Below are 24,781 nucleotides of genomic sequence, written 5' to 3'. Positions count from 1 at the left end.
TAGCCTAATCACCCATCAGTTGGAGACTGGATAAAGAAAATGTGTTTTTTTTTTTTTTTCTGTAAAATGGAGTATTATTCAGCCATAAAGAATGAGAGAGTAGAGTCATTTATAGGTAAATGGATGCATATTGAGGCCATACTCTTAAGTGAAATAAATAGGTCACACATGTGTAAATACCGGATAATTTCCCTGGTGTGAATAATCTGCAACAATCTATCACAGGTTCTCGACTTTTAGCCCCATGAAGTCAAGGATCATGTCAGGGAATGTTTGCTGCTCTTGTTCCCAATACACAACATAGCGATATATAACAGATACACAACAAAATAAATATTTATTGAGTAAATCTGTTAAGTGCCCACCATGAGCAGATTTTTTGACAAAGAACACAGTCATACAACTTTTATTATAGTGCTTTGTTAGTAGTTATTGTTGATAATATTTTAGCATTCCTAAATTATAAGTTAAATATTATAATAACTATATACTTAATTGAGAAAACACTATTCCAGGATTTAAAAATCTCTTTAGGTTCAGTGCTTTGGAACATGATTTCATGGATAAAGAGGGCCTACTGTATGAGCAATAAAACCATCTAAGTAAGGTACGTACATTTGTGTTTTTGGACTTCTGTTTCCCTGACTTTATCTTGAGAATTAATACCTTGTACCAACCCAAAGCTAAACAGATAACCATGTTTGATTTTAAACATAGAGGAAGCAAGCAACTCTTGCAATTCACCAGACATACCAATCTCTGAAGAAAAATCAAAGCATTCTCTGTTGTTTCAGATGAGGAAAAGCTGACCTTTCTCCACATCAGGAGGGGGCAGAGGTTTATCCTTGAGGATCACTTCTTGCTTCTGGCATTGTCTGGCCTCTGGCTGGAATGGTCTGAAGATTGGAGACTCACTGTTCTGTTCCATGGGATGCTGTCAGCTGGCAGAATAGAAGTCTTCCGTGGGGTGCTGAGTGACATTTGCCATCTCTGACAAAGGGAGGCACTGAAAGCAGTCTCACTGCTGCCAAGATGTGCAGAAAACACCTCCTTGAGTAAACGGAAATCATCTTGGATGCATACTGCTTCCACAAAGAGACTTCAAGGACTGCAGGACCTGAGTTCTCAGAATTTGGAAGGTGTGTTCCCAGAGTGTGGGGCCCAGTCAGCTCAGTTTGGCGTGGAAAGAACCTAGAGTTTGAGCCCACTGCACATTGGCTGTAGGGACTCTCTTCACTTGTAATGAAAGTGAAAAACACCAAACACCACCTCCCAGATCACTGAGAGAACTAAGGAAGGTAATGCAAGGAAAATAGTCCAAGATGTGCCTGAGAAATGTTTGTGGAATTTAAAATCATGGAAAAATCTCCATCCCTTAAATTCCTACAGTTAAACACAAATATGTATTATTAGAACATTCAGAAAGGGATTAAAACTATCAAAAAATCTTTCCTGAACTCATTACCCAAGTTCCTAAATAAGTTAATTTCTTCAACTAGGTAATTCCATAGCCTCCTTTTACATCCTCTGTCATGACACCAGTCACACTTTCTTACAATTGCTGTTTAAGTGCTATTGGGTTTTCCTATCGGGTTTTTCTGTGAGGGTAGAGACTATATCTGTCTAGTTTGTACTGCATTCCCAGAGGTTTGCAGCGCGACACATACATAGTAGGTGCTCAAAATTTGTCAAAGGAAAGTATATGGGAGAGAGTGGGCTACACTAGGTCTTCTGGATCTAGGTCATCTAGACACTTGGCATGGCTACCAGCACAAGAAGATTTGGGAAGAGCATCTAAAAGAGCCAGAATAAAGTTATGGAATACCCAGACCCAGCTTGGTTTGTGGGTCACCCAGTTAGGCCCATCATCTGACTTCTATATAATCTGACTACTTGTGATCTGATAAGAATGGGTAAGGAAGAGGTCAACTAGACCTGTCTGTGGTGCTGAATCAGCTCCTAGCCAGGTCAAGCCCATCTCCTCTCTTTCTTGGTCCTGGCTTCTGCTACTTTGTTGTTGGTCGTCCCCCGCCCACCTTTACTTCTTCTCTTTCCTTTCTCTTTTCACCTCCCTTCTCCTCTTTATTTTTCCCCTTCTCCTCCTTCTTCTCTTTCTCTTCCTCCTTTTTTCTCTTCATCTTAGAATGATCTTGACCTTATCTAATTAGCCCATTGCAACCAATCATGACAAATTCATATGTGACCCAGCCTAGAACATCCACTGGGTTGATAGCATTCCTCAAAATTGACGATGTCTCTGTCCTTAGGTAGAAATCTGACCTCCCCAACTTTCCTCTGGACTGTATCTATTGAAGATTAATAGTTAAAACTGTGGAAACTATAAGTTCAAGGGACAAAGAGCCAAAGGGTTTGTTGAATTTGGGAAGGGAAGATTAGTTGAGCATGTGAAATAGGCCTCTGAGTAGAAGCCTGAGCTTTAAGGGCAAGAAGCCCAGTCATGTGTGGAGTCTGCTAGAATTGGCTAGATTAGGCGAGGTTGTGCTGTGGTAACAAACACAATCTTCTTGGTTGACCATAGTAAACATTAAATTTTTGTTCAAGGACCAGATACCTCTGGGAGAAAAAAATGTCCTCTGTGTAGTTCATCATCTCAGGCTACTTTGGATTTACAACACCTCCATATAAAAAGTGCTACTATGTATTGAAAACTTTACCAAGGAAGGAGGGTGAGCTGGTGAGCTGATCACCAAAAATCAAGTGCTTTGCTTCAAAAGTGACATAGATCTCTTTCTTCTCATTTTATTGGTCACATCTGATCACAGAATCATATCCACCTTCAAGGGAGCAGGGAAGGGCAGTAAGTTTAGCTGAATGGAGGGGAGAAACAGACATAGGTGCCTGTTTGTATTGTCCACACTGCCTGAGACATGGCCTAGTGCAGTGGACTCAGATCCAACACACCCTGAAACCCATCTCTTCCACTCAGAGGGGTAAACCACTCTGTCTCCCTGAGTCAGTTCTCCTCTTAGTGCAAAGTGGAGATGACACCTGCTTTTCCTGTTGAGACTTGAATGAGTCAATGTACTGTCAAATATTTGAAGAACTATAAACATGAGCTATTAATTGCTAAAATTAGTCAAAGCCCTTAAAAATGTAATAGAAGAGGATGCTAATGTTTCTAAATAGAGAAACAACAAAGTACAAAACTACCCTCAAGGTAAATATTTCTAACAGCCAGACTCGGGGAAGGGATTAATTTTTCATTTGATCTTTAGTCTTTAGTGGCATATGCAGACATTTTTTGTTTTTCTATTCATGAATATTTGATTGACTCTCCATGTACAGGTTTAAGTTTTATTGCATGATAAATACCATCCTCTGCTCTACCTGAGTTTGGAACCAACTGAGAGAAAATGTCTTAGTTGACAATAAAGCTGATATTGGAAAATACAGCATTTGTGTGCTCAACAGTGGATTTCTTAACGTGGAATCCTTGAGTTGGAAAGACATCTTCCCTCTAATTACTTCACTATAATGTGAGCGTGATGAAATAAATGATGCAGAGAGCCATGGAAGCAGAGAAAGGGAAAATCCTTTTTGTTCTCAGTGGTACCAACTGTAAACTGAGTAAAAATTAGAATGCAAGGGAGGGCAGGGACAAGGGGAAAAATTGAGAACCAAGACCTGCCATGTAAAGATACAAGTTCCCAAAAATGAATGTAACTGTACTGTATACCTAAAATGTACCAATAAACTCAATGAAGAAAAAAATTAGAATGCAACACTATCATGAACAATTGTGCCGGCTGAACAGTGCACAACTCCAAAGGATGCGTTAGTTTATGTGTCATCTCCTCCCAACACCTACCCACTCCCAACTAGTCAAATTGAGTAAAGTTCTACTTTCATGACTGCACACAGTGGTCCTGTGTACAAAGAATGGATATGTAACCTTTTCAGGGTGTGAACTGCTTTGAGAACCTAAGGCAATACAAGGACATCACTATATCAAAAAGATGCACATGCTTATAGTAGAATTTTTCAGATAATTTCAAGGATGACACAAACTTCCTGAAGCCCACCTCTGAAGACCTTGCTGAGAATTCCTGCAGAAGATGATATCTGAATCCTTTATAGCTCTAATATTGTGATTCTAGGAGAGCCTTCTGGTTATATTGCAGGTTTCCTGGCAGCAAGCTGGGGGAAATGTATGAATGTAAGGTTAGAGGAAGAGGCAAACCACAAAGCACAATGTCTACACTAGCACAGAGAGTATAAATGGGCCAAGCTTCACAAGCTCATTGCAAAAATCTACAGTAGTGACTGAGCTACAGTTTTGAAATTATGGATAGATGCATCTATTTCTTTGACATTTAAAAGTCACTGTTCTATTTTTATAATACTTAAAGGATGGGGGAAGGAGGGAGAGACAGGGGTAAACAACCCCTGTGGTCTCTGTGCTGTGGAACATCTTTTGAAATGGACTTTACTACCCCAGCAGAAGTGAGATCTACCTTGTTTTATGGCTTGCCATTTCAGCTACAATCTAGTGGTTACTGTCAATCACATGTACCTCAGACATGGCAGTTTCTGAAGTAACTCAGTTTTGCTTCTGAGGTCCCATGTAGAAGAAAGCTAGCTGAGCAGGGCTAGGTAAAGATCTGACCTTTGCTGAGTTTAGAAATCTCCTTCCAAGATGTGGTGGACTCTACCATGACATAGGTGGGCTAAAGTGTTTCCATGAAGGACGATGCCTTTTCCCTCTTCCTCCCCCTGGTGAATTTGTAATGAAATGATAAAGCAACATCTCAAAGCAGACTTTACATGTTATGTAGAATAATCTCATCTTTTTGTAGGAACAACTGATTTTCATTTTCTAGCAGATGTGGGCACAACTGGTTGGGGGGAGGAGACAGAGGGCACACAGCCATTGGCATCCCTAAGAACACTGGAGAATGGGAAGAGGAAGCACATAAACAAGGGTCTGACCTGCTCTCCTGTGAAGGACTTCTCCCTTCGAGGATCTCCTGAAGGCAGCAGAAGCCCACTGGGAGAACTCTCAGAGAAGTGAAGATCTTCTAATCCTCAGCAGTTGAGACTGAGCTGAACAAGAATTATATACTTGTGTTTAATTTATTACCAAAAGGCGAGGCCTCCATCCTGGGCAATGGTTTAAAGCATTTATTCACAGTCTTCAGGATCACCTGGATAGTTGTTTTTCCTCCAGTTATTATTATTATTTTTTGTACACATTTGTAGTACGTAATGATTACATTTCTTACAGGGAATTGGTACATGTAGTAATATATCTTAATTCTTTTTTCCTTCCCTTTTCCTCTCTCCCCTCTCCCTCCATCTCTTGGTCTGCTTCTCATTTGAAAAAGGTCTGTCTTCCTACTTCCTATTTACCTATCTTTTATTTTAGTCTTTATTTATATTTTGGGTTTCTCATATAAGAGAAACCATGTAATATCTAAGCTTTTGAGTCTGATTTATTTCACTTAACATTATGGTCTCAAGGTGCATCCATTTTCCTACAAATGACTCAAGTTTATCCTTCTTTTGCAGAGCAGTATTTCACTGTGTATAAATATTACATCATCAATCATTTGATGATGGACATATAGGCTGCTTCCAAGGTTTAGCTGTTATAAATTGTTCTTCTAAAAAGATGGGGAAATGGTTGGTTCCTATATTTGGCTCCACCCCCTGTTTCTGATCCAGTAAATGCCAGGTAGGGACCAAAACTATATAATCCTTTCCAGCTCCCACAGGTGTTGCTCCTGTGCCTCTGGTTTACAGCCTGCACTTGGGAACATTTGGTTCAGCTGTTCACATTTTCCCATTCTCCTTTTTAGAATGAGAAAAATAGAATGCAAAGAATGTAGAGGACAGGAGTGAGATACTGGCTCCAGCTTCCCTGGTACATAAAGCAAAGAAGTCTGTATTTATCCTTAGGTAACGAGGAGCTGCTGAAATATCCTAAAAAGGGGGAGTCACATGGCCTGAATTAAATTTTTAAAAGATTATTCTAGAAGTACAGATAGAATCCAGAAAAAATGTTAAGGGTAAAGTCAGGAGCTTCAGGTAGATAAATGATTGACTTCAACATCAGGAAAGAAAACTCACTGAGGTGTGAAGGACAAAGGCTAGGGTGGAGCAAGTGGTTGAGAAAAAAGGATGATTCCAAAGTTGTCCTAAAGGATGTAATGCCTGGGCTCTGGAAATATGCTACCAATTATGTGCAGCATTGCCAGACCTTTGCATTTAAGTCCATATAACACACATTTATCACATCACATAAAAGAACATGCAGATGTAAATAAAAACATATAACCCACCACATCGATCTTGAATGCTGCATAAAGCACATTGTAATGCTAACCTTAAGGAAATTTCCTAGGTGGAAAAAGAGAAGGAACTTCAAGAATACAAGAAGTTGTCACTATGGATAGGAGATTGGCATTTTGGTGGCGATGTATATTTGTAGATGAGAAAATGGATACATGGATGCAAACTTCAACAGTATCAAATTAAACAGTGTTGAGAGAATTTAGAACAGGGCAAACCAAATGCCTTAAAATGCTGTGAGCTCAATGGTTTTCAGACTGGAGTATCAATCTATTGGACCTCTGCCCTTTCATACTCTACATAGGACTGTGCTGAACTCATGTTGTGAAAGCAGCCATGCATCTGTGCACTGAGAGATGACAGTGCTCGGTAACTTACTGGGTGCAAAGCTGCCCATGTCACCTTGGGTGGGTGCTTGGTCTTGACCACTTTAAGAGAGCAGGGGTCTGTCTGATTGCTTTCTACATCCTCACCCTGATTTTCAGCTTTCCAGTTACAGGCAGCCCTGGATCCAGGGGGCACCAGTGTACACCCTGAGCTCCTTCCACCATCAGTCTCTACCTCATCTTCTTCTGACATGATGAGAGCTGGGACCTGGCCTAGAGCAATATTGTGATTCAAAGAAGCAAGAAGTTTGAAATGTCTTTTTCAAACAGCTTCCAATTTTTTTCCCTCACAGGTAATTCCACATTTTTACCAGACTCTTTTCAATTTATGGCAGCATATGTCTGAAAAACTGAGAGGACTCATGCCATCCACTCTCCCCAGCTAAGGGAATTGGTTCAGAAGTGCCTGAATTTTGTATTTATCATGTCCTTGTGATAGGGCACATTCGGGTTACAAAAAGTGATTTCTGTGGGCAGTTTGGACTTCAGAGCTTCATAGAACTCTCAGTGAGGCACAGCACACCTTTTATGTCAGATTTCAGTATTTCATTGTCTTGGTGTTTTCTGCTAACTGTGCACATGGGGTGCCTGGCTGTAATCTTTTTCTTTCTGAAGTCAAGCAGGTCATCTGAGAGAAATATGCTAGATTTTACAATGAACTTTGAGATAAACAGTGTCTCTAAAGCAGCTCCAACTCCATACAAAGAAAAAATTCTGCAGAAAGCTATACACATACACACACACACACACACAAACACACACACAAATCTAATGATGACATTGATTTAGGCATACACAAATACAGGATTACTTTGTTTCCCTCTACCCCAGCTTTATTGGGGTATAATTGGCAAAAATCACATGTATTTCAGTGTACAGCATATTTTCTTAGCCCGGTTTTTGTTACTATAACTGTGTACCACAGACTAGGAATTTAAAAAAAGGAGAGGTTTAGTTAGTTTATGATTCTGGAGTCTAGGCAGTACAAGATTTTGTACAGTGCCAGCATCTACCAAGGGCCTTCTTAATGCATCAGAACATGGAAGAGAGTATCACATGCAAAGCATAGCAAACCACTAGTTCAGGTCTCTCTTCTTCTCTTAAGCCTCTAATGCCATTGTGGGAGCCCCGCCCTCATTGCCTCATCTAATCCTCATTGCCTTGTAAAGAGCCCACCTCAAAATATCATTAATATATGACTTTCACAGTTAAATTTGCATCACTTTAATTCCAGGGGGCAGAAGACTAACTCAAACTATAACGATGTTTTGATATGCATGTGTGCTGTGAAATGATTAACACAATCAAGTCAGTTAATACAGCCATCACCTCACATAGTTACCACTTTAATTATTAAGATAATTTAAACTGACAAATTAAAAATTATATTTATTGTGTATAATCTAACATTTTGAATTATGTATACAGTGTGGAAAGATACATTAACCTCACATACTTATTTTTGTGCCAGGAAAACTTGAAATCTATTCTCAGTGATTTTTCAAGAATCCAATACACCTATTAATTATAGTCACCATGTTCTACTCTAGAACTTATTTTTCCTATCCAACTGAAATTTTGTAGCCTTTTTCTAACATCTTCCTAACCCTCTCACCTTCTAGCATTTGGTAACCACCATTCCACTTCCTGCGTCTATGAGGTCAACAGTTTAAAGTTCTACCTATGTGTGAGATCGTGCCATATTTTCCTTTCTAGGCCTGGCTTATGCTCAACATAGTGCCTTCCAGATCCATCAGTGCCATCACAAATGATAGGATTTACTTGTTTTAGGTTCAGTGCAATCCAAAATGAAATTCCAGCAGCATACTTCATGGACCTTGAGAAAACAATCCAAATGTTCATTTGGAACAAGAAGAGACCTAGAATAGCAAAAGCCATTCTAGGAAACAAAGAAAAGGTAGGGGGTATCACCCAAATTGAAACTTTACTACAACGGCACTGTGATAAAAACAGCATGGTACTGGCAAAGAAACAGACCCAAGGATCAATGGAACTGATTAGATAATGAAGAAACAATTCCAGACAGTCAGCCACCTCAGCTTTGACAAAGGAGCCAAAACCCTCACTGGAGGAAAGATAGCTTCTTTAATAAATGGTGCTGGAAAAATTGGGTTTCAACTTGCCAAAGATTAAAACTAGGCCTATATCTTTCACCATACATTAAACTCAAATCCAAGTGGATTAAAGATGTAAATATTAATATGGAAACACTAAACTGGCTGGAATAGAGATTAGATAGAACTTTTGAAGACCCTGGCATAGGAAAAGATTTCAGGAACAAAACCTCAGTTGCACATGAACTACCACAGAGAATCAACACGAGGGATCTTTTCTTTTTAAAAAACCTTCTGCACAGCAAGAGAAGCAGCCAACAGAGTTAAAAGACAACCCACAATGTGGCAAAAGCTTTTCACCAGCTCTTCCTCAGACAAAGTCTACTATCTAGAATATATAAAGAATTTAAAAAGATCAGACCTCCCAAATTTAAAGATCCAATCCAAAAATGGGCATCTGAAATGAACAGACATTTCTCAGACAAAGAAATAAAAGCAACAAATAAACATATGAAAAAATGTTTAACATCACTGGTCATTTGAGAGATGCAGATGAAAACAATACTGAGCTTCCATCTCATCCCAGAAAGAATGGTTGTTAACAAGAAACCAACCAATAGCAAATGCTGGTGGGGCTGTGGGGAAAGAGGAACTCTTCACCATTGTTGGTGGGAATGTAGACTGGTGCAACCACTGTGGAAATCAGTATGGAGATACCTCAAAGAACTAGAATTAGAGGTCTCATTCGACCCAACTATTCCACTGCTGAGTATCTTTCCAAAACAATTAAAAGAATCCTACCACAGTGATATATGTGCATCCATGTTCATAGCAGCAGTTTATAATATCAAAAACTTGAAAACAGCCCAATTGCCCATCAGTTGGAGACTGGATAAAGATGATGTGTTTTTGTTTTGTTTTTATAAAATGGCACACTACTCAGCCATAAATAAGAAACTAGAGACATTAATAGATAAATGGATGCCCTTTGAGGCCATCCTCTTTTAAGTGAGATAAATTGAACACACATGTAAATACTGAATAGTTGCTCTGGCATGAAAAACTGAAAGTGTAAATAAGGATCAAAATGTATAATAGATAATGTGAAATAGGAAGAAAAGTTTCAAAGGGGAAGGGGAAGTAGGAGGAATGAGAAAGGAAATAAGGGAATGGAATTAACATGAGAAAATGAAAAAAGTGAAACAAAGTCTTTGTAAATAGAGAGAGGTGGAGGGGTTGAAAGGAGGGCAGGGGAATTGGGAAAAAACAAGAACCAAGATGGATTATGTGTAAAGGTGAAAACTTCCAATGATGCATGTCATTATATTGTATACCTAAAATGTACCAATAAAATTAATTTTTAAAAAATCATATTACAGTGTTTCATGTATACCAATGTTTAGAGGAACACTGTTCATGGTAACTAAATCTTGGATGTGGCCTACTGTCTATTAACAATGGATAAATAAATTTTGACATTTATAGACAATGCAATACTAATCTGCCATAAAGAAGGATAAACCTGAGTCATGCTTGAGGAAATGGATGCATTTTGAGACATAATGTTCAGTAAAATAAATTAGACACACAGCTTAAATATTGCATGGTTTCTCCTATATGAAAACCCCAAAATGTAAATAAAGAGAAAAGGAAAATATACATAATAGGGTAAAGGGAAATGGATCTTTTGTAAAAGGTAAGGGGATTCAGAGATAGAAGGAGCAGGGAGGGTGGGGGAGGAGAAGTGTGTGAAGAAAAGAATGTTTGACATCCTTTTTGGAAGATTTTGTAAAGGATTGATATTAGTTTACATTTAAACATTTTTTCACAATCAGCAGTGAAGACATCATGTCCTGTACTTCTCTTTGTTTAGACATTTATTACTGATTCTCTGTCTTTATTCATTATTAATCATTCAGGTATTCTCCTTTTAATTCAGTCTTGGCAGATTTATGTTTCAGGGAAGTTATCAATTTCTGCTTGGTATGTAAGTTTTTGGCATGTGTTTGTTCATAGTAGTCTCTTATGGTACTTTATTTCTGTGTTATCAGTTGTAAGTCCTTCTATTGCATTTCTGATCTTTTAGAATTATTTCAGAAATTTCAAAATAATTTATGAAATTATTGGAATTCAAGAGAGAGTAGGATGACATATTATTTCAGAAATTTATTTGGATTCTTCCTTTTTTCTTGGTTAGTCAAGCTAAAGGTTTATATATTTTGTTTATAAAATATTCTTAGTTTCATTTACTTTTTTCTGTTGTTTTTCTAGTCTCTCACTTATTTCTATGATGTTTGTTATATCTCATGTTAATTTGAGCTAAGCTTGTTCTTTTTTGAGTTCTTTGATATGTGGAATGCAGTAGTTGGAGAACTTTCTTTTCATTTCATGAGGCATTTACAACCATAAACTTCTGCCTTGGAAGTTTTTCAGCTGCATCCTTTACAAAATTATTGTGGCTATCTTTTGGTTTTGTTTGTTTGTTTGTTTTTTGTTTTTTGTTTTGGTTTTTTGAGACAGGGTCTCACTATGTAGTTGAGATTGACCTGGAACTCGCTATGTAGACCAGGCTGGTCTTGAACTCACAGCGATCCTCCTGCCTCAGCCTCCTGAGTGCTGAGATTACAGGTGTGTGCCACCATGCCTGGCGCAGCTACCCTTATTTTTAAATATTTTTGTCCTTTAACCATTTTACTAACACTATATATACCATATTACATTATTAGAGTATTCTGAATTATATGATCTACCAGTGAAATTCAGACGCTGAAATATTTTCATGTTATTAATGTCCTTTATTTCCAATCAAAGAACTCACTTTAGTTTTTCTTATAAAGTAATCTTTGTGATGATACTCTCAATTAACTTCTGTTTGGGAAACTTTTTATTTTTCCTTAGTTTCCTTAAAAAAATAAGCTCTCTTGCTTGGCAGTTTTATTCTTTCAGAACCTTGAATATGTCATCTACTCTCTCTTGACTTCCAATATTTTTGCTAAAATATCTACTGATATCCTTATCGTGATTCCTTTGTATGTGACAAGGCTCTGTTCCTGCTACCAAAATTCTCTGTTATTTTTTAACAGTTCAATTATGATGTCTCTGTAAGAGAATCTTTTATTAAATCCACTTGGGTCTTTTCAGCTTCATGTATCTGAGTCTCTCTCTCTCTCTCTCTTTCTGTCTCTCTCTCTCTCTTTAGAGAAATATTCAGGGAGTTCTCAACCATATTTATTTAAATGCTATTGATTAAATTTTGTTTGTTTGTTCCTTTTTTTGTACCAACAATCAAACTCAGGACTTTGCACTTGCAAGGCAGGTTTGGTGCTGCTGAGCTAAATCCCCAGCCCAGCCATATTTCTTTAAATAAGCTTTTCAGGGCCAGGGATTTAGCTCAGTGGTTTGGTGGCCTGCCTTGCAAGCGCAAGGACCTGAGTTCAATTCCCGGTACCAAAAATAAATAAATAAGCTTTTCAAATATATCCTTTGCTCCTCTTTCTGAGACTTCTACAATATGAATGTTAGCACTTGATTATGTATCACAATTACTGAAGATTTTCTCATTTTTTTTCATTTTTCTTCTCTGACTGGATACTTTCAAATGACCTATCTTTGATTTCACAGTTTATACTGCTTGATCTATTCTATTGTTGATGCTAAATGTTGCACTTTTCATTTAATTTCTTATATAATTCACTTCCAAAATTTTGTTTTTAATTTTAATCTCTTTATTGAACTTCTTGTTCTGTCCATGTATTGTTTTTTTTATATTGTTTGTCTCCTGTATTGTCTTGTAACTTGCTGAGCTGCCTCAATACAATTATTTTGAATTCTTTGTTAGATAATTCACATGGTTAAAGGTGACACATTGATAACTATTACAAATTGTCATTTTTTAAGCTGTACTTGATGCTATTATGTTGCTGATTGTATCACTTGGGCTAAGGTGTTGTGATCAATCTAATCAGTTGTCCTTCCTGGTATAATAAAAAAGAGATTGCCTCAGAGTCATTAGAGACTCAAAAACCTAAAGACAAGCCATAACAGGAAAAGTGAAGTGTTAATCCAGGGATTAAACCAAGGACAGTACCAACAAAATAGAAATGAGAAGACATCCAAGCAAGGCACAAGCACAAACACAGGCTGCCGGCTCACTAAAGGCAAATTCTTGGGGAAATGAGGTGGAAAAGTGTGATAATCAACCATCTGGACATCCTGAACTGATAGCACAGAAAGTAACAAAACAGATGAATGAGGCCCTAGAAAAATTCAAAACATAAATAGATAACTACTGAGAGGCAAGCAGAAAGAAAGATATGAATAGAGACTCTAGAACAGAAACAGATAAAAAATACATGAGTTCAGGACCATGATAGAAGCCATGAATGCCCAGCATAGGAAAGAAATGGAATCCATGAAACAGATTCAAACAGATACCCAGGATATTAAAAACTCTATTGAAAGTATACATGACAGACTGAGCCAATCAGAAGACAGATAATCAAAGATAGAAGACAGGATGGCAGTCAGTGACCATGAAAAGAGGGATCTCTTAAAAATAGTAAGGGAACATTAGAAATCAATCCAACAGCTCCTAGATGATGCAAAGAAGAATAGTATAAGACTGATAGGAGTTTAAGAAAAACCAGGAGAAAATACAAATGACACAGAAAAACAAAACTGTTCACAGAATGACAGAAAACTTTCAAACAGAGCAAAGTAATTTGATATACAGATAAGTGAGGAATATAGGACTCCAACTAGCCATGATAAAAAATCTACACATAGACATATAATAATCAGGATTCCCGGAAAACCAGAAGATTAACAAAACACTACAAGCAGTTAGAGAAAAGAAATAAATCACATGAAAAGGAAAGCACATCAGAATCACAGCAGACTTTTCAACACAAACCCTCAAGTCAAGGAGCACCTGGAGTGAGGTATTTCAAGCCCTAAAAGAAAATAACCTCCAACCTAGAATGATGTATCCTGCAAAACTATCTTTCAAAATTGTTGGGGAAATAAGATACTTCCAAGACAAAGAACACCTGAGAAACTTCATGAATACCAAACCAGCACTCCAAACTATTCTAAGTAATATCCTAGAAAAAGAAAATGAAGATCACAACTCCTCGAGGCCCAACAGAGCAAATCCAGCAGGCAAGGCAAGAAATTAAAGGGAGAAGGGGAAAAAATTAAGAAGAGCCAACAAAGGAAAATATCATGCTGATGGTAAGTCAATACATATCAGTTATAACTATCAACGTTAATGGCCTCAATTAACAAAGAATGGCTGCTATCAAGAAATCAACCAACAAGAAATGTTGGTGGGGTTGTGGGGAGAAAGGAATCCTTCTCCATTGTTGGTGAGAGTGCAGACTGGTACAACATCTATGGAAATCAATATGGAAATACCTCAAAGAGCTGAGACTAGAGGTTCCATTTGACCCAGCCATAGCTCTGCTGGGTATCTTTCCAAAAGAGTTAAAAGAATCATATCACAATGATATATGCACACCTATGTTTATAGCGGCACTATTTGTAATAGCTAAAACTTGGAAACAGCCCATTTGCCCATCAGTTGGAAACTGGATAAAGAAGATGTGGTTTTTCTATAAAATGGAATACTACTAAGCCATAAAGAATGAGAAATTAGATTCATTCATAGGAAAATAGATACATATTGAGGATATACTCCTAAGTGAATTAAATAAGTCACACATGTATAAATACCAAATAGTTTCTCTAGTGTGAAAAACTATAATAGTACATAAGATCCTAATGATATAATTGACAATATGAAATAGGAAGAAAAGGGCTAAATGTGTAGAGTAAGTGAGGAGGGTAGGGGAAAGGTAATAAGGGAAAAGAAAAAAATATGAAAAAATGAAAAATGGAAATAAAGTATTTGTAAATGGGGAGGGGAGGAGGGTGTGGAGGGAGGGCAAGGACAAGGGGAAAAAATGAGAACCAAGACCTGTCACGAAAAGGTACAAGATCCCAACGATGAATGTAACTGTACTGTATACCTAAAATGTACCAATAAACTCAATGAGAGAGAGAGAGAGAAAAGAAATAGACTGGCAGAATGGATTAAGAAGCAAAACCCAACAATATGTCATATAAAAGAAATGGGCCTAGTTAAAAAAGAAACTCATAGACTGAAAGTGAAAGGATGGAAAACAGTTCTCCATGCAACAGGAACCAGGAAAAAAGGGATAGCTATCTTATTTGAAGGCAAAGTAAATTTCAAACCAAAACTAATTGAGAGGCAAAGAAGGTCATCATACCCTTGCAAAGTGAACAATCCAAGAGGAAGAGATGACAATCATAAATATATATGCATCAAATATTAATGTCCCCAGCTATACAAAACAAACAGTAAGGCACACGACACAACAAATATGCACTAATGCAATTGTGCTTGGGGCCTAAATACCCCATAGTCACAAATAGATCATCTAGACAAAAAAATCAACAATAAAATACTAGAACTGAACCAAGCTTTTGAACAAATGGACTTAATAGATATCTACAGAGTGTTCCACCCCACAAAATCAGAATATACATTCTTTTCAGCTCCAATTGGTCATTCTCCAAAATAGACCACATACTAGTTCATAGAACATGTTTAAGTAAACACAAAGGAATCAAAGTCATCCCATGTGTATTATCAAACCATAGTGCAATTAAACTGGAGTTCGATAGCATAAGAAACTACAAGAACTTCACAAACACATTGAAATTGAACAGCACTCTCCTGAATAATCAATGAGTCACAGAAGAAATTAGGTAGTTTTTACAAATAAATGATAATGCCAATACAGCATACAGGAATCTATGGGACACAATGAAAGCAATTTTACAAGGAAAATCTATAGCAGTGAATGCCCACACTAGGAAAACAGAGCGAGCTCAAATAACAACCAAATGCTGAATCTTAAGCTTTTAAAGAAGAAGAACAAGGCAAACTGAAAACTCATATAAGGGAGGAAATTATAAAGATCAGAGCAGAAATCAATGCAATGGAAACAAATAGAACAATACCAAAAAAATCGATGAATTGAAGAGTTGGTTTTTCAAAAGAATAAATAAAATTTATAAGCCCTTAGCCAACCTTATCAAAAAATAAAGGAAAGACAAGGCTCAAATCCATGCAATTAGGAATGAAAAAGGTGAAGTCACAACAGATCCAGCAGAAATCCAGAGGATCATCACTACCTACATTGAGAACCTGTATTCTAATAAAAGGCAAAGCACAGAAGAAATGGACAGGCTTCCAGATACATATGAGTTACCAAAGTTGAACGAAGAAGATATAAAAATTCTAAGCACCTCAATTACAATCAGTGAAATTGAGTACATTATTAAAAATTTACCAACAAAGAAAAGCCCAAACCCTGATGGCTTCGTTGTTGAATTCTACATGACATTTAGAGAACTATCACTAGTACTCTTTAAACTCTTCAATGAAACTGAAATGGAAGAAATACTTCCAAATTCATTCCAGAAGCAAGAGTTACTTTGGTTCCAAAACCAGGGAAAGACCCAACCAAAAAAGAGAACTACATGCCAATCTCCCCAATGAACATAGTTGCAAAAATCCTCAATAAGATACTGGCAAACAGAATACAGAGAGTCATCAAGAAGATTATACACCCAAATTGGATTTATCCCATGGATGCAAGGATGATTCAACATACATAAATCAATAAATGTAATACACTATATTAACAGAGTCAAAGATAAAAACCATATGATCATCTCAATAGATGCAGAAAAAGCATTCAACAAAATTCAACACTCATTCATGATAAAAACTCTGAAGAAAATTCAAACAGATGGGGTCTTTGTCTCAACTTGATAAAAGCTATCTATGAAAAACCAACAGCCGACATCATACTAAATAGTCAAAAACTGAAAAACTTCATGTTAAAATCAGGAGCAAGACAACGATGTCCACTATCACCACTCCTGTTTAGTATAGTTTTGGAAACATTAGCTGCAGCAAGTAGACAGGAGAAAGAAATAAAAGCAATAAATATAGGAAAAAGAAGTTAAACTGTCATTATTTGCTGACAATATGATAGTCTATACAGAAGACCAAAATAACTCCACCAAAAGATTTCTAGACTTAATTGACAGATTCAGTAGAGTAGCTGGATACAAGGTAAACACTCAAATATCAATAGCCTTCTTGTACACAAATAACAGATTCATTGAGAGACAAATTAAGGAAATAATTCCTTTCACAATAGCATTGAAAAAATGAAATATCTAGGAATCAGTCTAATGAAGGAAGAAAAAGGCCACTACATTGAGAACTAAAACATTCTGAAAAAAAGAAATTGAAAAGGATATAATAAAATGGAAAAACATACCTTGTTCCTGGGTAGAAAGAACCAATATAGTCAAAATAGCTATACTTCTAAAACTGCTATACAGATTCAATGCAATTCTGATTGAAATTCCAATAGTGTATTTCACAAAACTAGAGAAAACAATCCAAAAATTTTTTTCTAACCAGAAGAGACCTAGAATAGCAAAAGCCATTCTAGGAAACAGAGACAGGGCAGGGGGTATCACAATCCCCTACTTGAAACTATTCTACAAAGCCACTGTGATAAAAGCAGCATGGTACTGGCAAAGAAACAGACCTGAGGATCAGTGGAATAGATTAAAAGATGCAGAAAAAACTCTAGACATACTCAACCTTGAGTTTGACAAAGGACCCAACCATCCTCACTGGAGGAAAGATAGCTTCTTTAAAAATGGTGTTGGAAAAACTGGATCTCAACTTGCCAGGATTAAAACTAGAACCCTATCTTTCACCATGCATTAAACTAAAATCCAAGTGGATTAAAGTTCTAAATATTAATACAGAAATCCTAAACTTGTTGGACGATAAATTAGGTAGAACTCTTAAAAATGGTGGCATGGGAAAAGACTTAATGAACAAATCCTCAGTACCACGGGAACTAGCACAAAGAATCAACAACTGGGATCTCATCTTTTTAAAAAGCTTCTATACAGCAAGAGAAACCACCAACAGAGTTAACAGACAGCCTATAATATGAGAAAAAATTTCTCCAACTGTTCCTTATACTATCCAGAATATAAAGAACAACAATAAAAAAATCAAATATAATGACCCAATTCAAAATTGTCATCTGAAGTGAATAGACATTTCTCAAACAAAGAAGTAAAAGCAGCAAATGAACATATGAAAAAATGTTTGACATCACTGGTCATTCAAGAGTTGCAGATGAAAACAACACTGAGTCCACCTCATCCCAGAAAGAATGGCTATCAAGAAATTAGCCAATAACAAAAGCTGGCTGGGTTGCAGGAGACAGGAACCCTTCTTCATTGTTAGTGGAAGTGCAACCAACACTCCCACCTTAAACAACTAGGATTGTAAGTTCCATTTGACCCAGCTATTCCCCTGCTGGGTATCTTCCCAAAAGAATTAAAAGGATCAAACTACAGTGATATATGCTCACCTATGTTTATAACAGCACAGTTTGTAATAGCTAAAACTCAGAAATAGCCCATTTGCCTATCACCTGCAGACTGGACAAAGATGATGTGTTTTTTTCTATAAAATGGAGTACAACTCAGCCATAACAAATGAGAAACATTTATAGCTAAGTGGATGCACATTGAGGACATACTCTTAAGTGAAATTAACAGGACTCACATATGTAAATACCATATAGTTTCTTTGGTGTGTAAACTAAAAGTGTAAATAAGGATCAAACTGTATAATTAATATTGAGTAATAGGAAAAAAAGGTCTAAAGTTGTGGGGGAAGTGAGAGGGGTGGAGGAAAGGTAAGAAGGGAAAAGAACAAATCAGAGAAAGGAAAAAAATGGAAACAAAGTCTTTGTAAGTGAGAAAGGGTGGAGGGGTGAAGGGAGGCCAGGGGGAAAACATAAGAACCAAGATATATTATGTAAAGGCACAAAACCCCAATGATGAATGTAACTGTATTGTATACCTAAAATGTACCAATAAAAAATACCCCCCCAAAAGAAGATCAGGTGTCCAGTGTCTATTGAGGGCTCACTCCTATGTGTGTTAACAGCTACTCACTCACTGTATTATTATATAGCAAGAACAGGGCTATACATCTTCATATTACCAATCTATAACACAGTACCTGCCATAGAGCAGACATTCAGACATTGGATGAATAAATGAATATATGTATAGTAAGTGAAGGGACAAATAAATGGATATCTGAATCAATCAGGAGATGTAGGAATAATCTATGATGGGCTGTTAGATGACTTCTTGGGCTAAAGGACCATGAGAAGAGATAAAGAAATGTAATATAAAGACCTTGTGCAAATAAAAGCATAGATACATCCGTGTCATGAAGCTAACAGTGACTTAAAGCGGCCACCCTTATTATGGTTTATTCATTTAGTGAACGCATATTAATAATTAATTATTTATGCATATGTGTGTGTGCATGTGTGTATCATATACTGGCACTTTGCTGGAAACTTCAGAATCAGAAATAAGTAGCATTGTCTTTGCCCTTAGAAAGTTCATGAGTGGGAGGGCAAGCATATAAACAAAATTATTACAATATAGTGAGTCTAAAATGGAAAGTGCCAAAAAGGATAAGCCAGTTAATGCTGATGTATTTTTAATTGGCAAAACTTATGCTACATGTCCTTGCCCTCTACTCATGCTCTCTTCCTTTCCCTCCCTCATGTTCTCTGACTCGAGTGCCTAATGTGACACAGCAGCCACCACTGGTTGCTGTGGCAGAGGGAGGGTAATCTAGCGCACTACACATTAGCTCTGAAAGAGAATGTCACTTACCTCACACTTGATTCACCAGAGTCACAAGGCCAACAGGACAGAGAAGACTAACTCCAATGAGCAGGGAGAACAGGAAACATCTGTGAGCATGATTATGGTTATTATGCAGGTGTACAAAGGAATTGAATGGGGAATTTGAACAAGGGCACAACGCTGAGCAGGTAGCTGGGGTCCCATTCAAAAGGAAGGTGCCAATTGATGCACAGGAGCTGGAAGGCCTGTGGGCAGGTGGGTCAGTAATCTTTGTGCTGCCCAATGGGAACCCAAGTGTCCCTGTCACCATACAGCATGCATTGGCATAACTCCATTTGCAATATGTGTTGTATTGCTTCTCGGCCTTTTGGCTAAGAACGAGTATAATATGTGTAGTGGTTTCAGCCTTACTGGAGACATTTTGATGATGCTTAACACCACTAATGTGTATTGAAAACTTATTGTATACCCAAGGAAGTTTATTGGGGGGCAGAAGTATCACCTGGGTAGTGCATTCACAAGGGACTACAAATTTAATTTTGATGTCATATTAAAAAAAGATTACAAACAAAATCACAGACATTCCCCAAGAAGAGGATATTCTTCATACACCCTGGTATCTAATTTCTGGGTACAGAGTTCACAGGGACCCTTAAATTAATATTTTCTCGAATTCCTATAATCATCTTACACTGTATTTTTGTAGCAAAAATGATAGCACATTACATGAGCACATTTAAGATGTTCCCCAAATTATGTAGTATTGTTTGTTATTTAAGTTTCTACCCAAGAGCCTTAGAGAATGGTCCCTCAGAGGTCTCAGGCTGTATGATTTCTGTCTTATTGGCAACCTTTCATCTATTTCTCAAGGGAACCTAAAGGCATAAGTACTATCCTGGTTTTACAAATGAGGAAATCTAATAAGTGAAGGAACGGAGAATGTGAACACAAGCCTAGCTTGAACCTAAACCCCCAATATCCATAATCATCGCATAGGCTACTTCTGATGGAATTTTCCACATTTCATGATCATTTGTTCCACCTTATTGTTTTTCTTCACCAAGGTTTACCACTATCTCACCTTCCTCTTGATGCTGTGCATGCGGTTACTCTTCCTGATCCAGATGAAGCCAGCCCAGGGAGACAGAACCTTGTCACACATAAAGTCAGGAAGAAATACCATTACACTGGAGTCTGGTAGTTTCTATAACAACAGAATCAATCAATCAGTCAATCAGGAAGTCATTCAGTGTTACTTGTAAACTCAGGCCAGTGTCACAAATGAGCACAAATGAGAGCTGGAGAAATGGGCAAAGAGGCAGCTGTGGGGGTGGGGCAGGGGTGGTCAGTTCTCAGTACCAAAGCTATGATGGGAGACTAAGTCAACACTAATCAGACACACAGACATCAGTCTCAGCTGCCAACCATAGCAAGTGCTGATTGGTCCATTGTGTTCAAGTATTTTAACAGAAACCCTGGCAGCTGCTGAGCATCTATAGAAGAAAAATTAGGGGCAGTTGGAGATAGCTCGATGTGGGCTAAAGGTTTTGTTGTGAAACTGCATTTCTATGGGAAGCATACTGACTTTTTGCTTAAATTGCACTATAATTTAGAGCTGCTGGGAGGTGGATCTGATAAAGGACGATAGGGGATTAAGCCATCAACCTTGCTCTCGACAATATTAAAGACCTTTTAAACACTTGTCACTATGCCTTTTCATTGGGGGGTTTTATAAGCAGAACAAATATTGAGGAGAATTTAACACACTACAAGGAATGTTGAATTTAATTTAACTCATATAAGTTGTGAAAATTGAAATAGTCTAAGATATCTACAGGGAAGCTAAACTTTTCTCTCTCTCTCTCTCTCTCTCTCTTTTCTTATGTACCGGGGAATGAACTTGGGTCCTTGAACTTGTAAGGCAGGTCACTGAACCGCTGAGCTAAATCCCCAGCCAAGCTAAGCTTCCCTTGATCAGGCCAAGGATGAAACCCTTAGCAGGAAAGGCCAGACCTGGTCCTCTTTAACTCCTGTTGAATCACAGTAGTTCTTGGTGGCTCCATCATATGCTTTAGTCACAGAAGTCACTCCAGCCAAGCAAGCAGCTCTTTTAGCTTTGAGGGATGGAGCCTTTGCCAGCTGTGTTCCCACAGTGTTAGCTACCCTCCTGCTGGATGCTGTCTGTGGGCCTGTTACAGATGCCCTGAGGCAGGGGAGAGCTGACTCTCCAAGCTCCTTACACATCAGAATCACCTACTGAGCTTGTGAAGAACATGGATTTCAGGGCCTCATCCCCAGGATGCAGTTTACGAGTTGAAGGAAGAGCTCTAAACCTGCATTCTCCAAACCCCCATAGATTCTAACACCTGTGAGACCCCTGGGAAGCACAAGTGTGCATTGTGGTCTGGAGTGTGAATTCTGATTGTGCGAGTCTGTGCTTCTTCACCTCTCAAGTCCTACCCTCTTGATTTCAAAGTGGGGAGAAAGGCACCTTTCTCCCAAAGGCCCTGCACCTCCCAAGACACAGAGCAGGGACTCACACTCTTTTGGCCCTAAATTTGTACTTTATACTATGCCAGAGCAGCTCTAAAGGCCACGTGATGGCCCCTTTCCAGGTCTCCAAGTGCAACAGGCCAAGATGGATTGTTGTGGCCGTGACGACTGGACGGATACATGAGCAACACTAGGCCCAGAGGTACTCAGGAGACCACTCATGAATGGATGTTCAGACAGTGATTTCAACAGGACCATTAGGGGGCTGAGTCCTTTCTCTAGGCTGGGCCCTCTGCAGTGTTTCTGAGACCTGCCCTGCAGGAGGTGGGCCCTGCTATCTTTTCATGCAGTGACCACTTAGGCAGCAGCTACCAGCTCTCCTCCCCACCTTGGGACACAGGGAGAAATATGACCCTTTGCCCAGCCACCATTCTTTACTTACCACTTCATGTTTCATCCTTCATCTTCCTCTCTGTAAAATGGACATAATAAAATATTTTTCTTGCTATTGGAAGGCAAACATGAGATGATACTCCTCTGTGGAGTGAATGTTTGTGCCCCCCACCAACAAAATTTGCATATTGAGGCCTAATTCTCAATACAATGGCATTTGGGGGTGGGACCATTGGAAGAGGATTAGGCCTGGAGAGTGGAAGCCTCATGAATTGGATTAGTACCCTTATAAGAACTGTCCGGAGAGCAAGCCAGCTCTCTTTCTGTCACATAAAGTACAGTCTTTCTGCAAACCGGGAAGTGGGACCTCATCAAGAACTGAATCAGCCAACACCTTGATTTTTTTACTGTGAGAAAAATGATTGTTATTTAAGCCACCCAGTCTGCAATATTCTTTCTTGAGCAGCTCCAATTGCCTTAGCCAGTAAAGTGCCCCTTCCACATAAGGGATGTTTCTGACCCCCTTGGCCCATCTGCAATTGACCAACAATATTAGCAGCACTTAGCCCAAGTTCAGAGCAGGTTGTTATCAGAGAGGAGTGTATATGGTACACAGGACCATTAGAGATATTTACTCCTGGGTCAACGTTGGAAGCCAAGATCATCTAGTGGGCCCAAGCTGTTTCTGCCTTGCTGCTGCTGTGAATGAAATGTCCCTGTGGAGCATCAGGGATTTGTCTTTCCTTGACTCTGGTGAAATGCTCTGATGTCATGTCTTGACATGTGATCTCTCTCTTTCCTTCTTTTTCCTGCCATTGATTATGCCCTCTTCCTAAGGTCCATAGCAGAGCTGAGTTAAATAAGTCTCTTTTCTTTATAAAATTACCCACAACCATGCATTTTATTATAGTAATAAAAATTAATACAGTGTTTTAGAAAAGCACCTACCATAATGGGTACTTAGTGAAGGTAACCTTTTCCTTCATGCAAGGAGACTTCTTTTATGCCCTCCAAGCCTATGTACTTATTATGGCTTGTGTCTATTTGTCCACCCAAATCCCCATGCAGTTATAAGTGGGGGCTGTTTCAGAGGTGGCTGGATCTAGAGTGTGTGACGCTGGGAGTAAGGATGTGTGATTACTAAATCAGTCCACTGATTGGTTTGGCATCTTCCTTAAGCCCAGTAGCCTAGACAAAATATAAAAAGGGCAGAAAGAACCTGCTAAGATTAGTTGAACTTATTTTTTTCCTACTTTGTTGCTTTGCTGCCTTCTGCCTGCACTGAACTGTTTTTCCTCTGATGCCTATCTGTTGTGTACTCTGCCTTGGAACAAGCCAGTTATGGACTGAAATAAACTTCCACAAACTGAGCCAAAATAAACCTTTTCTCCTTTCACTTTGGGTGTTAGGTATTCCATCCCAGCAATGAGAATGTCACTAAGAGGGCCAGGGATTTTGCTCAGTGGTTCTGCTGCTAGCCTCGCAAGCGCAAGGACCCGAGTTTGATCCCTGGTACCAAAAAAAAAAAAAAGAATGTAACTAAGATAATATCTGAGTATGTCTCTTGTGATGAACTGATGGAGAGTTCCCTGAGGCCAGGTTGACTGCTGACTTGTTCTGGGAAACTTCAGGAAGAGGAAGGTGACACTGGAGTAAAGATGAGCTGAGAAGAAATAGAGCCCCATCTCGTTTTGCTTCACCCCTCAGTTCTCTTCATCCCAAGGCCTCTAATCCTTCCCAGAACCACAGGCCACAGACACTCACCTCTCACCTGTGTGGCCTATGCTCTTTCAGGTCCCCTGCCTATTGTACCACCATTGTCACACCTTCTTAATCTGATGTAATAAACCACATTTCTAGGCTTAACCCAAACATGACCCCTCTGTGTGGCTCCCCTTTGGGTGTTCCTAAATAGTATTATAGTAATGTTTTATACATTTTCCCATGTTTCTAAGCTTTTCATTATTGGGGTAAGATACCTGATAATAACAAATTATGGAAGGAAAGATTTACTTTGGCTGCGGTTTCAGAAGTTTTAGCCCATGGTGATTTGATTCCCTTGTTTCTAGCCTCATATTTTTTGTGTAGAATGTCATGGAAGAAGGACATGGCAGAGAAAATCTACTCACCTCATAGACAGAAGACAGAGAGAGAAAATATAGAAAAGAAGGGCTAAGCACAAGATACAGTCCTCGAGGTAATCCCCCATGACCCACTCCCTTCAGCTAAGCCCCATCTCCTAAGTTTCTGTTACCTCCCAATAATGTCATCAAATTATTATTTCACCAATAGATTAATCTGATGATGAATTTA

At 38.4% G+C, this 24,781-nt stretch overlaps 1 long non-coding RNA gene across 2 annotated transcripts; it reads right to left on the bottom strand.

Annotated features, from left to right (window-relative positions):
- Positions 1-383: 383 nt before the first annotated feature.
- Positions 384-23,598, bottom strand: LOC117286331. Of its 2 annotated transcripts, XR_004517459.1 has the most exons (5): positions 20,664-23,598; positions 19,610-19,689; positions 4,951-5,064; positions 4,044-4,158; positions 384-1,383 (listed from the first exon to the last, which is right to left on the bottom strand). It is a non-coding gene; the product is annotated as an uncharacterized LOC117286331 (long non-coding RNA). The 2 variants fall into 2 exon arrangements; XR_004517458.1 differs by lacking the exon at positions 384-1,383 and having other exon boundaries at positions 3,769-4,158.
- Between the last annotated feature and the right edge of the window lie 1,183 nt (positions 23,599-24,781).

This window comes from Fukomys damarensis, unplaced genomic scaffold (genome assembly GCF_012274545.1).
Source record: "Fukomys damarensis isolate Sample0158 unplaced genomic scaffold, DMR_v1.0_HiC HiC_scaffold_16, whole genome shotgun sequence".
Lineage (NCBI taxonomy): Eukaryota > Metazoa > Chordata > Mammalia > Rodentia > Bathyergidae > Fukomys > Fukomys damarensis.
Note: the sequence above shows the minus strand (reverse complement) of the source record. Positions and strands in the feature narration are given on the sequence as shown.